This window comes from Polypterus senegalus, chromosome 3 (genome assembly GCF_016835505.1).
Source record: "Polypterus senegalus isolate Bchr_013 chromosome 3, ASM1683550v1, whole genome shotgun sequence".
In the NCBI taxonomy this organism is placed as follows: Eukaryota; Metazoa; Chordata; class Cladistia; order Polypteriformes; family Polypteridae; genus Polypterus; species Polypterus senegalus.
In genome coordinates this window covers 97,436,615-97,448,899 of record NC_053156.1, presented here as the reverse complement: position 1 = coordinate 97,448,899, position 12,285 = coordinate 97,436,615, and the positions used below count along the sequence as shown (strand labels likewise).

The 12,285-nt window shown below is 35.1% G+C and overlaps 1 protein-coding gene across 1 annotated transcript in view; it reads left to right on the top strand.

Annotated features, from left to right (window-relative positions):
* The window catches only part of man1a1 (mannosidase, alpha, class 1A, member 1), a 458,739-nt gene that overhangs the window by 270,447 nt on the left and 176,007 nt on the right, over window positions 1-12,285 (top strand). The gene's annotated exons all lie outside the window — the stretch shown is intronic.

Sequence of the window (12,285 nt, the reverse complement as noted above, 5' to 3'; positions counted from 1 at the left end):
TTTTCTTGTCCATTCTGTATCTGTATTTAGAATAATTCTTCTCCCAGCATAATAATTAATGAAACGTTATGTAATGTTAATAAGTTGAAAGGCTTTCTTAATGAAAATATTGTCATTTTTTTCTAAAATATATTATACCATTTTAAGGTTTTAGATACCTTAGATTCAACTTGCATATGTTGTAATGAGATATGAGTATGCTTTTTTTCTCCCCTAAAGAGATCTTTTCTTAAAGGGCAAAAATATCAGTTTGAGAAATCTTATAATACTAATTTATTTTCAGCAGGTTTCCAAAGACCCTTAGCATTAACTCTGATCTGTCTTAATACACTTAAATGCACACAATCTGCTAGTTCATAAATGATGTGAAATCCATTACTCCTCTTGTTTCTGCTTAGACAGTCAAGCACGTGCCTTTAAGAGCAAACCTGTCATTAAATCTGAATGGATTAAATTGAAAAAGCTTGGTGGTTATTGAAATACAATTATCTTTTAAGGGTCTCTAGTAGAACAATACTGAAAAGATTTTTAAATCAATATGACCTAATAAATCCTGTTAAGGTGATAACAAAGGGCTTTCAACAAATTCAATATGTGTGATGAACAGAGTACTTGATCATATTAATGCCATTCTTGGCATTAATTATCTATTATTGCAAATAGAAATGTTTCAATTGATTAGACAGGTTTTATATCAAGAATATTATTTGAGGGTTTGTGTGTGGAATGAAGGATTTGACATAAGGTGTTGAGGTTATCATTAGAAGTTTTTAGAAAGGGAAATATAAGGACCAACTATCTTGTCTTTTTGTTTTTTTTTATGAGTAAAAATCTAATGGAGGTGCTCTATGTAAAGAACAGTCTGTCATTTAATTTTAGACTATGTACATATGTAATAAATGTAAATAGAATCTAATGCTCTCAGACCCTCGTAGTCCAACCTAGCACCAAAAGCAGCCAGAAACTGCTCTGGGCAGTGTGCTGCAATCAGACCAGGAAAATATGCCAGCCCATCACAAAGGCCTACTTCTGCACTTAGATACATGCACAGTGTCATTCACAACAAAATTGCAGACATGTGGAGAGTGAGTAAATCCACATATACAATGATTAAGTATGTAGTATTTAATAGTCTCCATATAGAACAGATTATCATGATGGCAGGTTGTATTTAATATTGTTCGTGCAGGTTAATGAAGTGCAAAGTATAAATCAAAGAAATTCATTGTATTACAGGTTTTTGATTTGAGTTTTGTTGCCAGTGCAGACTTACTAAAAGTGTAGTTTACGTAAATAAATATTCAGATAGATGGCTTCTTTTACCTGATCCTTTGCTGAAATGTTAGCACTTTTATGTTTACTTTTGGCACATAATTATTCTAAGTATAAACTGCGGGTAATTTTTTTGCATCCTTTATACAAAAAATGGAATGTGCTCTGTAGGGCTAAAATGTAATTTTTAACCTAAGCGTGGCATTTGTACCCACCATGTAAAAATGATTACTGCGATTCTACAATTTCTGATAAAATATCATATTTGTCAAGCTGTATCTGGTCAGGGAATTCCTAAACTTAAATTTCACTCTGCTCTGTGTGTTGAATCTGTGCTCACAGCAAATACTATACTCTGTCCTCTGATGACCCTCGCTCTTTAAATCAGCTTTTCTTTTTCTTCAACAGATTCTTTTATGGTCAGAGAATACTAAGTCAGAAAATGTATGGACTTTGAAGAGTAGATATCATTTAGTATGATTATCTGTACAAATCCTGCTATCTCTTATTATATTTTAATGAAAAAGTGGCAGAAGTGGTTTTCATGACAATGTAACTGATTTTTCTGTAGTCTATTTAGCAGCAAACACTTTCCTTGGTTTACTTTATGAAACTCTTCAGAGGACTGAGCTGTACAAGGAAGACACAAAATATACCTGAGGTTGTGAAAAAAACTTGCATTTTAATGCAATCATCAGGAAACTTAAACATATCCACTTCTGAGGAAGTTAATTTTTTTTCAAAGACCCCAAGATGTACTACTGCATCTCTCATGGCTGATAATTTTTCCACAGTAAAGAAGCACAGTTTGTCTGTTTGGAAATCATTTGATTTATAGCAGGGGTGCCAACACTTTTTTGGCTTGCAAGCTACTTTTAAAATGAGCAGGTTGAAATGATCTACCTACATTAAAAAGGATATATATATATATATATATATATATATATATATATATATATATATATATATACTGAGTATACTTTATACATAAAATATATGTTGTCGTACCTTGCAAAACTGAATAACCTTTATGGCACAATAACAATTCAATACATTTATGGTCATTACAGTATTTGGATTTAATAATCTTCATGTGGGAAAAGGCTGACTTGCATAAATAAGTAGAGCCGAATAATGCAGTCAAGGAGTATTTGAATTCAACCAAGTGAAAAATGATGGTAGTCTTATTAACTTAGCTTTTAGTTCCGTCTCCTTTCTCTTTCTCAGATCGCTTTTCGGAAGGAAGTCAGTTTTGTAGTTTTTATGAACAGTTCGAAAGTGCCTTTCCACTTTTTCCTTCTTTGGAATAGCAATGATAGATTGACATATCAGACAAACGCACTTCGATTGTGACATTGTGAGAGAAAAAAAAATCCTCTTCCAATTCCACATCCAGCCCATACCCTCCCCAAACATTAGTCGATATAAATTGGAAAGCTGACTAGATCACAGCTGGAGTTTTGCAGTAGCTCGCGCGTTTGATCATGCGTACGGGATGACCAGTGTATTAAAAGAAAGGAGATCTCAGACTGGCCGCCCTGTATGTCAATCAAGTGGCAAATGCCATAGGGAAGATATATGATAGACTAACGGTTAAAAAAAAATTTTTTTTTGAATGCAACACGATCTACCTGTACTACCTTTGCGATTGACGCATTGGTCATCCCTGATTTATAGTATCAAAAATTTGTGTTTATGAAACATCTAGAGTGCCATAAGGATTGTCTCACTACATTTTGGGTTTTTGAATGTGAGTGTAGTCATGTTCAAGTAAATCTATTCAGTATTTTACAGATGTCAACACAATTGAGTGGGTACTCTGGATTGCCACCTCATTTGTGTGTAGTAATATTGGATTGGTGCCAGCTTTCTCACCTCAATACCAGTACTAAAAAGGTACTTTAACTACAAATAAAGGATAGCTCTCTATAACCCCATGCTCCACTTCCCATAACCATGGCCCCCACCACTTACACAATAGCGATCCTACCCAGTTGCCCCACAAAAACGTGTTACATCTGATGCAGCAGATAATCAAGTGTCTCCCTACTTTGCTGTACGCTAAGGTTTCCATTTGAATTCTTCTGTGAGTTGAAATTTTCCGTCTCACATTCCCAAGGTGCCACATGAGCATAAAGCAAAAAAACTAAAGAGAAAGAAAAGTTCTGTCTGTATAAAGGAGCTGCAGTAGTATTTCTTGACACACTTCTAAATAATTTGTTTGCTAAAAGTAATCGGTGTTGGTGTGTCAAGCAAGAGGATGTGCAACATTGCTCATAATAGCACTCAGTTTTGTTTTAATTCTCTCCTTTACTACTACCTCCAGGGGGTTCAGAGTGTTTCCTATTGTGACTGCCTTTTTAATTACTGTTTTTAATTACTGTATGAGTATACTTACAATATGAGAGGAAATCACAATGATAGGTAATTGCAATAAAACAGAATGTGATGGGAAAACGTAAATGTCATTTTTCTGATCTGCAGATCAGAATTCTTAAGTTGCACCTAAAGTGTTTAAGCAAGCAAAATTTTCATTCTCCAGTGTAAGCAGAGCCATATTAACAAAGTGTTTTGTAAAAAGAGTCATGAATTTAACACTAGAATCCCTGAAGCATACGAAAAAACTTGTAATACTGGCCCACCTTAAATTCCTTTGCACCTTTCCATCAGTGTCTTTTGTTTTGTAAATGTGTCGATCAGAACAAACAGCAAGCAGACTGCTGTCCCATCCCCCATTGACAGAGCTCAATTCGGGCAAAATGTTCTCCCAGCTAAAGCCAAGGCTCCCTATCTGCGTGTGAGGTGCCTGGAGTTGTGTAGGGTAAATAATATAGTATATCAGTATTTGTGATACATAAATTTCATGTGTGTTCCATGTCTACAACGATCTGTGTAAGTATAGGATGATAGGAACTGCTGAACACATAGCTAAAACAGAAACTTTTTCCATGTTATACTAATAATGACATGAAGTTTATAATGTGTGAAGACTTTACTCTGCATTTCAAATAAACACGTGCTTTTATTCAAGAATATAACCAAAGAAAAAAAATCATTTGATTTTCATGTTGCTATCAATGAGTTAAAAATCCAAGCTGAAATGTCAATTGACATGAAGTTGATATGTATTCTTGAATGGAGTAGAGGTAAGAACTTCTGCCTTTATAACCCAAAGGTCCTGGGTTTGAGGCTGGGAGCTCCGCGTTTTGAGTATTGACCTGTTATTATTACTATAATAAAATAAAAACATACATTTGATTTTAATTTGTAACACCCAGTGTAAATTTTGGCTACTTGTAAAAGTTAGTGCTTGTTTTTTTATTATTCAGTTTTATTCTGTCAATAACGTTCACTTGGTACAACGAACTTGCCTCTTCCTCTCTGATTTGTTGGCATTTATCTTCATTCTTTTCACAAGAGCAGCGTGCTGTGATTGATGCCTGCTCATAACTATTTGTTGTAGTGTGATAATCAAAGATGCAATGTACCGTGACTGGTATCAGACTACCATGCAGCATTTACGCTTTGACAACAAAGACACTTGTGCACAAATGACAGATTAGCTGTGATCTTGGACATCTGGCAACGTTTTGTTGAGAACTGTGTTTTGGGGTACAACTCTGGAAAAAGACTTTCTGAGTCTATGATTATAAACCTTATGGATCCATTTCTGGACAAAGGCAGAACTGTAACAACAGACAGCTTCTTCACAGCAATTTTGCTGGCTAATAGACTTCTGCACCGCGACACAACTCTGCTTGGCACCATAAGTAAAATGGGACTTCCACCTGCAGCTAAAGTCACTTCAGTACATGAGCAATTCATCACACTAGTGTTTGAATCTGGCAGTGCCATGCTGACGGTGCATGCGCCCATAAAGAAAAAGCATTTGATTTCAGTCTGTAACAGCCAATGTAAAGTTTTGCTACCTATTAAAGATATCACTGAAGGGATAGAAGCAAACACACAAACATTGGTGAATTATGTCTTCCTCTTGTTGTCACTTGAATTTTTTATTACTCAGTTTATTCTTGAATAAAAGCACACGTTTCGTTATACCTTTGCAAAAGTGTTTATTTTATATTCCAGTAACCACTTGAATGAGATTGAATCTTTCTCTGCCTCCTTCATGCATGCATGCACACACACATTCATACATGAAAACGTCACAATTTGAAAAACTATGCCATTTGAACATGTTTTGTCTTTTTTTTTCCCGACCTTGCCTGTACTGCATGTTATGGTGTATGATACTGAAAATGCAGTACAGGCAAGATTGAAAAAATCTCTGTAGATTTTCAGTGACTTAGTTTTAAAGAATAAAATATTAAAGCTGAAATTTCAAGTAGATGAATCAGTATTATACCATAATGGTGTTGACAACATGTAGCAGGCTGTTTCCACCAGGTTTTTTTTTTGTTTGTTTGTTTGTACACAATGCACCTCACTAATTAGGAGAGCAGTCAATGTAAAAGCAGTGAAACTACAGTAGTAGAGAGAAGAAAAATGAGCATAAACTGTCAGATTTGGAATTTAGGAACTCTTTCTGCTTTTTCAAGTGAGCTGTAGGACAGACTGGCATTATCCATTTTACCAGGCTGCATCCAGAGTCCTGGCTTAGAAAACTGTTGCCAGACACTCTTATTGAACATTAGAACAATCTAGACAAGAACATGCCATTCAGCCCAGCAATGCTCGCCAGTCCTATCCAACTAATTCTTCCTAAAAAAACATCAAGTCTAGTTTTGAAAGTTCCTGAAGTCTTACTGTCTACCACACTACTTGGTAGCTTGTTCAAGTGTATATGGTTCTCTGTGCAAAGAAAAACTTCCCAATGTTTATGCGAAATTAACCTTAACAAGTTTCCAACTGTGCCCCATGTTCTTGATGAACTCATTTTAAAATAACAGTCTTGATCCACTGTACTAATTCCCTTCATAATTTGAAACACTTCAATCATATCACCTCTTAATCTTCTTCTTTTGCTTTAAGACTCAAATTTTTTTAGTCCTTTCTTCATAATTCATCCCCTTTAGCCCTGGCATAAGCCTAGTCGCTCTTTCCCGGACCTTTTCTAGCACTGCTATGTCCTTTTTTAGCCTGGGGACCAAAACTTCACACAGTACTCTAGATGAGGCCTCAAAAGTGCATTATAAAGCTTGAGCATAACCTCCTTGGATTTGTACTTCACACATCGTGCTATACAACCTAACATTCTGTTAACCTTCTTAATGGCTTCTGAACACTGTTGGGAAGTTGATACCATAAAGTCCACTACGAATTCTAAATCTTTTTCATAAGGTGTACTCTTGATTTTCAGATCTCCTGTTGTGTGTTCAAACCTAACATTTTTACTTCCTATGCAAAATACTTATTGCCAGCTAAACGTCTTAGTTCATCTGACTAGGCCTTCCTTTGGAATGTAGTATCTGAAGCTTTATCTGATCTGATGATTGAATTTAGACCAAGTAATAGCCAGGGACATCTCTCTCTAAGAAGTGAAATGGACTCAAATTCTGAGCAAAGGATTATAAATCCAAGTGATGAGTAACACTGATTAAGAGAACACTACACCAGTGGTCAACCAAGAAGATAGGATTATGTGTACCCAAGAAGCCAATGACATGACCTCTGTTTCTCCCTATAAAAACCCTTCTGACACCCTAACTAACTGCTCTTCTCTCACTACGTACGCTACAGATTGACCTGGCCATAATTTGGCTGTCCATAGCCAGAACCTGTAGCTGATAGTGTGTGGCCACAATAGAAGTAAAAGTAATCCTTTTTACACCCGAGGGCAGCTGTGCTGGACTGAAAAGATGAAATACTAGTCTATGTTGGAGTTTGGATGAGGTTGCCATTAGTCCAACCTTACTGAGAGACAGTGCGAACTGGAGTGAGAGAGAGCGACCATATGTAAACTATGCATACATCTTGCTAATGATGGTAACTGACTGATCACCAGTTGACTTAGCAGGTGCAGCTTTGCTAGCGTCTGCGGACACTTTGTGTAAAACTCTTGATGGAAAGGCTGCAGTTCAGCTCGCAACCTGAAGGTGTGACCAAAAATGAAGAAGGGTACATTCTGAACAAGGAAAAAAGTGCTCTGAAAAATCCTTATATGTGTCTGGAGAAAACTTAACTGGAAAGGAACCAAGCATCTCTCGCTTCAAACCATAACTATCCTTTGATTCTGAGAACTATTAATTGAAATTGAATTGATAGGACAAGGCCAGCTAATGTAATATGGTATTGGTGTTAACTGTAAATATAAGTAATATAATCTTGTGAAGGATAAGTTCAGGCAATTATAGGTTTCTCACCCTAAATCTAAAAAGAAACCAAATCCAAAAAGGGGCACAGTAGTACCTCCTACATGCACGCACACTAAGATAGACATCTCAGTGTGGTGGGGGTTGGTCCCTGAGCCAGGGCAAATGCTAGCTGATGTGAGCAAGTGAACATCACTTGCTGGCAATAGAAACTTCATAACCAGCCAGAGAACTTAATCATCCTAACCTCACGAATTGAAAATTCAAGATTCATAAGTCATGTGTCTATTCCTATAAGAGAGGAAAGTTCTGTCTAAGCCAGGGGTCAGCAACCTGCGACTCACAAGACACATATGACTCTTTGACTACGTGGCTGCCGCTCTTCCCAGAATTATAGTTGCATTCACATTTTCATGCCTTAACCTATCATTTGATAATGCTTCTGTAAAGATAAATAATGTATTTATGGGTTAATATTTTTCATTTAGATATTTCTTTAGCTATATTTGAATCAAGCAATCTGTTGCGTTTAACCTCATAACTGCATTATGTACATCTTCCTTAAAATCATTCTGTTCAACGAGATTACATCTTCGGTCAATTGATATGCGCTCCAGATTTTTCTTCAGTACCTGTGTTTGAATGTACGCTTCAGCATTTATTGGAATTCCTAATTCTTTCTAATACTTCTTGTGGTTAATCATCACCATGCCTTCCCAGGTCTTTGTAAACATGATTATATTTTCTCCTATTTACATATTATAGCCACCTGAATTTGAAATGGTGAGTACATTTTGCACTGCAAACTCAGCACAGTTAAAGTAGTAAAATGGAGAGTGAAGGGCAGGTGACTGCTGAGATGAACAAACTTTACTCAAGAAAGCGGGGTGAGGGTGAAGACTTTCAGTTAGAACTGAACAATGTTTTAATTTTAGTCACCTTTGTGCTGTTACGTATCCCAAGTGATTTAAAACTGAGACACAGAACTCTGTGGGTCTTCTAACATGTCTTCTTTACAATGAAAAGTTATTTAATAACAAAAAATCTAATCTTGTCCCTCATTTTTTAACAAAGCACGACACATTTGCAAAAAAAAAAACTAACTTCGGAGAAAAAAGGAAAAAGCGGTGACAGAATTAAAGCAAAATATGCAACAATCTGCAAGTTTTGCTGTTTCTTGTTAAATTGCAAAGTCCAAAAAGTCTTTTCCCAGATGGAGAATATGTAAATAGTGATTTTCAAATTTGGCCAAACATCTCTACTCTGACTTCCAAAATAAAGATACTATATTATTAAAAACTAAACACAATCCATTGTCCGCAAAAAACTGTTTATGACAGAATCATTAGGATGGATAAGAATGTGGCAGATCAACAGATTCATGATATAAAATCAGCACCAGTATTTTCTTTGGCATGTGATGAGTTGTGATGTGAAGGAAATAGCACAAATTAGCCTTCTGGGATGGTATGTTTTCAATAAAGTTCTCCATGAAGGATTACAGGCTTTGATCCCTCTTAAAGGACAAAATTGAGGTGAACATATCTCTGCAACAATTTTAGAATCTTCAACTGTTAATAAATTGGTATCTATTGCTACAGATGGAGCACCCAGTAATAATGGGTAAAAGTAAAGGTTTTGTTACCCTCTTCAAACAAAACTACTTTTGTTTGCAGAAGACTTGAAAAGTGGAAATCTGTTTTTTATTTTGAAACTTTAAAAAAACATCTGGAAACTACTAGAAGTGTAATTAATAGCAAGTTCTTTATGACAGCTATTACAAAAATGAATGATTCATTTACTCTTCGCTTCAAAGATTTGGGTTCAAAATTCCACTCTTTCGTTCCTGACAAAATCACTTGTGGCAAATGCCAATCAAAAACATTTTTTGCTGTTTCCAACAGCTGACAGATCTTAGTTTGAAGTACAACTAACAGACTTGAAAAGCAGAGATTTCCGATCTTCAAAATTTACATCATTACAAGTGGAACTAGAAAACCTGGAAAGAGAAAAGGCAACTTTAGCAATGAATTACAAATGGACTGAACTTTCCAACTGTCGAAAGGCAGACCAACTGATTTTTGGAATGTGGAACAGCCTTCCAGACTATTATTGTCAAATCAAAATAGTAGCGTTTGGAATTCTGATGATTTTTTTGGGTCCACTTTTTCTTGTGACTGGACGTCCTCCAACATGAATGATATCAAATGCCAGCTAAAAGTCAGCTTAATGATGTACTGTAAGCTTGGAATCATGTTTAAAATTGAAAATTTCCAACTACTCACCGATACATGAAACAACTCTGTGGAAATGCAGTGTCAGAAGTCTTATTAAATTGTTTTTCTTTATTTCCTATAAGTACTTAATGTTCTCTATTAAATGCGTACATACCCATATCACGTTAAAAAATCGTATCTGAAAACCTCATTCTCTACCCATTGTGGCTGTTTGTAAATCTTGGATCAAACATTTAGGATAAAATGGCTGATTGCTTTAAAAAGGTTGCCAACCCTTGGTCTAAGCCAAGAGATGTAATCGATAAATTACATGTGTTTTTCTACAGGAGAGAAGTTAAACAAGGCTTTCGTTATTTAATGTTTTGTGTTGTTTGCATCTTTTGTCCATATTTATATATATATATTTGCATATATCTATCTTCTGTTATCCTTGTGTTAAAAATGAATTATATTATTTTGCTTATTTCTACAAGCGTTTCTGGGTTTGTGAAAGCTAGTCTTCGGCCACATTTCAAATGATAACAGATGAAGTGAAACTGGAAATGTATACTTTCACTAATTTATGAACCTTGTTTATAAATTGTACTGATATCTTCATATTTCTGGTGTCATGGCCACAACGAGAAACAGAGGTCCCTTATCCCATTCACTGCATTAATTTGCCCTCCAGGGTAAGTGTCTTATCAGTCCAAAATTCTTACAGAGCTCATGAGATAAACAGCTTGTTTTCTTGGTTTAAAGAGATTTAAAGTTGGTCCTACAAATGAGAAACCGTTGTTTGATAGGCATCATTGTCTATCAAAAGCTATTTGTTATCCAAGTGGCAAAATTCAGAACTTTGCTATTGAGATTGAAATGATTTTTGCGACTTCTTTCTTTTCCTCCATCATTAACTAATGTGGTTCTGTTATTCATGCTTTCACCTTAATAAGATGTCTGCACAGTATGTTCATAGGTTATTTATTTGCATGTACAAGTATATATCATATTGACTTGTTAATGAAGGAGTTGTGTTGTTGAGTTAGTAAATGGGAATATATTGGAATTTTATAATATGTCAAATGTTGCCTGCAATGATATATTTAAATATATTGTAAAGTTTTCAGCCTTTTATTTTTATAATAATGCTGTAATAGTGTGTAAGTAAAATGTAACATGAATTGGTTTGCAAAAGCATGGAGTGGCAAGCAACAAGGAAGGGATACCACAATAACAAGGAGACCAAAGCAACAAAAATATCTGTTTGAAATCATCTTCATTATCCAAGAAGACTTTGTTAAATCACTAATGTAGTATTTCATTGGCGAGTAATTAACACTGGACAAGATGCCACTGCAGTCTGCTTAGCACAGTAATTTGTTCTGTACTGTTAAATGTGAGTCTTGCACTGCAGGTTCTTGCTAAGGACTTTATGCACAAAAACGACTGAGATAATAACACTTTTTATAAATTACATGCTTAAGCATTCAATTATATGTCAGAGATTCATAACATTCATTGTTCCAGTTTTCTTGATTGGTGAAGAAAACAGTCACAGTCTGAGTGCATACATAAGCTATGATGTTATTAGACAACGACACTGTTTAATTTGATTTATGGACTGCCAAACACTGCAGATTTTCGACTGTAATGGCATGTTTTATTGGGTAAAAAGTTAGACAATATCTTAGAGTTGCATGATCAGTTCTAGTTACAAACCCAAGGTATGACCCTAATAATATCATTAAACTTAACTTATGGAAATGTGCAAGCAGTTCTATTAAACAACTCCAAATACTTTCAATCACATTTTCCATAAAATGTCTTAATACAGAGTTGTTATAAACAGTATTCTCTCTTGTTAAATTGTTTTTAGCAAAGAGTTATTTTTTTATTCCACCTTAATAGTTTTTGTATTGACGTATTATATACATTGTTTTTCTAGTTTCTGCCTTAGTTATTAATGAGACAGAAAGAGGGCAAGTTTAAATTACCATTACGTCTTATGTATTTTATCTCTCTGGATGAGATATTGGGACAGCTTAGCTATTAGCTAAACAAACAAGCCTGATGGGCTGAATGATCTAGTCCTGTTTGTTAGATTTGATATGTTGTTAATGTTTCCTTTCCTAAAGTTGTTTATAGTGTAAATTCAAGAAGAGAAAAGTAGGGTGTGATTAAGTTTCAATTCTGGTCACCTAACTTATATTTTTGCTGTAGTTATGAAACAAAAAAAGAGAAATTGAGTTTAGTTTAGATATGTATATTATCCTTTTTTTTTTCTTTTTTTTTAATGCAAGTAGCTCTCAGCTAATGTCTCACAATGTAGTTTAACCCAGATGCACCCATAACACCCATCCCACCCCGCCACCTTCCTGTCTACCACCTGTTTCTTGTGCTTTTCTTTTAAAATTTTGCTCTGCACGGTTTCTTTCATTCAATAGTGGAGAATAAAACTCTTGGATTTCCAGCATTATCATTTATAATTTTAGAGAAATTACCAAAACTCACATTTTTATAGTTTA